The sequence below is a fragment of the Penaeus chinensis genome, chromosome 27 (assembly GCF_019202785.1).
Source record: "Penaeus chinensis breed Huanghai No. 1 chromosome 27, ASM1920278v2, whole genome shotgun sequence".
Lineage (NCBI taxonomy): Eukaryota > Metazoa > Arthropoda > Malacostraca > Decapoda > Penaeidae > Penaeus > Penaeus chinensis.
Window position 1 is genome coordinate 22,247,742 of NC_061845.1, and position 2,500 is coordinate 22,250,241.

The 2,500-nt window shown below is 41.9% G+C and overlaps 1 protein-coding gene across 4 annotated transcripts in view; it reads right to left on the reverse strand.

The window, feature by feature from the left end:
- Nucleotides 1-2,500, reverse strand: part of LOC125039406 — a 471,503-nt gene that overhangs the window by 127,466 nt on the left and 341,537 nt on the right. The window lies entirely within an intron of this gene.

Consider the following 2,500-nt stretch of genomic DNA (forward strand, 5'->3'; position numbering starts at 1 on the left):
GTATGTATTTGTGGATATGAATGCATGCGTATGTATGAACATATTTGCCTATATCTATATTGTCCATATCTACACTATGTATTTATATAATATGGATACGTACATGCGTGTGTAACAATATTATTACGAGCAACAATCTCAAGACATCGAATGAAAGACGGCTTAGTGAACACCCTAACGGTTGTTCAAATTCTAAGGAACATTTTCTGGAAGATCGGAACGTAGTATTTTCGTGAGGTGGTATGTAGATTATGCAAATTATGGGAATGATGGATAATTGAAGAAAAATGAAGGAAGAAGGTGAAGGGGAAGGACGGAAGGAAGGATGGAAGGAGGGAAGAGGTAAGGGAGGGAGATAGGGAGGGGAAAGACGGAAGGAAGGATGGAAAGAGGGAAGAGGTAAGGGAGGGGGATAGGGAGGGGAGGATGGAGGCTGAAAAGGCTGAAGTGAAGGGAAGAGGGGAAGGAAGGAGGAAGGGACGGAAGGAGTAAACAGGGAATACAGGAATGTAAGAGATAGATGGATAAATAGATAGACATAAATAGAGATATATAGACAGACATATAGATAGATAGATAGATAGAAAGAGAGAGAGAGAGAGAAATAGATAGATAGATAGATAGATAGATAGATAGATAGATAGAGAGAGAGAGAGAGAGAGAGAGAGAGAGAGAGAGAGAGAGAGAGAGAGAGAGAGAGAGCGATGAAAGCAGAAAAAGATAAACTGTCCAAGCGAACAGCTAGTAAGTAGCAATTAACCCCTGTCCCTAACCCATCAGAATTAGAATAAGTTAGAATAAAGTGAAATTATCAAGATCATATAAGACTTAAAAAAGACGAAGAGAAGGAGAAGGAGAAAATCCACTTAAATAACTCACACTCACCCTCTTCCTCGACGCTGCGCTAAAATCGGCCCATCCGAGTCATGAAGACAATGACACCAGCATTTAGGAAGACAATAAAAGGAGCGTTTGATGCCGATGAGGGGCAGTTTTACAGTTACTTGACTCTTGCTCCCTCGCCTTCTCCTTTCTACTCTCACTCTCTTTTCTCTCCTCTCCACCTTTCCTTCTTTCTTTCGTCCCTCTTTCTCCCTCTCCCTTTTCTTCTCTATCTCTGTCCTCCTCGTAGATCCTTTTACTCCTTCTTCTTCTTCTTTCTCTTCTTAATTCTGATTGATTCTCGCTCCCTCGCCTTCTCCTTTCTACTCTCACTCTCTTTTCTCCCCTCCCCATTTTTATTCTTCTTTCTTTCGTCCATCTTTCTCCCTCTCCCTTTTCTTCTCTATCTCTGTCCTCGTAGATCCTCATACTCCTTCTTATTCTTTCTCTTCTTAATTCTTATTTTCTATTTCTCTCCATCTCACTCTCTTTTCTCCTCTCTATATCAGTCCCTTTCTTTCTTTCTCTAACTCAAACTCCTTCTCCTTTTCCTCTCTCTCCTATTCCCCTCTTCTCTCTCTTCTATTCCCTCTCCTGACTCCCCTCACTTCCTCTCCGTCTCCTTTTCCTCTCATCAGTCCTCCTTTCCTTTCTCTCTCTCTCTCTCTCTCTCTCTCTCTCTCTCTCTCTCTCTCTCTCTCTCTCTCTCTCTCTCTCTCTCTATATATATATATATATATATATATACATATATATATATATATATATATATATATATATATATATATATATATATATATATATTCTTCTCCCTCTTCTTTTACCTTCCCCTTTTTTTTTTTCTAAATTTCTGTCCGTCTTCCTTTTGTTTCCTCTGTTCTTCATATCCCTTCCTATCTCATTCTCTTCTCCTCTAACTTTCCCAGTCCCTCGTTTTGCTTTTTCCTCTTCCTTTCCCTCTACTTCCTTCCTCTTCCTTTCTTCTTCTTTCCTCCTTCCTCACTCCAAACCCTCCTCCCTCCCCTCTTCCTCTCCCCTTCCCCTCTTCCCTTCTCTTTTCGCCTCTTCCTCTCCCCTTCCACCTTCCCCTCTTCCTCTCCCCTTCCCCTCTTCCCTTCTCTTTCCCCCTCTTCCTCTCCCCTTCCCCTCTTCCCTTTTATTTTTCCCTCTTCCCCTCCCCTTCCCCCTTCCCCTCTTCCTCTCCCCTTCTCCCCAGTCCTCTCCTCTCCCTTCAAGAGATTTATCTTACGTATACCTTTTACGCCTTTAATTACAAGCGCTAAGTGCGTTTCCGCGCATCTGAATATAAAATATGCAAAAGCCGGACAATCAGGGTAGCGGGTGTTGCTGAGAAAGGGGGAAGGAGAAGAAGAAGAATAAAAAAAAGGAAAGAGACAAATCGAAAATCCTTTCAACATCAACTTTTGGGGGTGAATTTATGCTCTTGTGTTTGCATAGATTTGACCATGAGCCGCATTTTTCTTTTCTTTTCTTTTTCTTCGTATCTGAGAAAGGAGGAAGGAGGCAGATGAAGAAGAAGAGGAGGAGGAGGAAGAAGAAAAAGAGAAATTGGGGACGGAGGAGGAGGAGGAGGAAGAAGAAAAAGAGAAATTGGGGA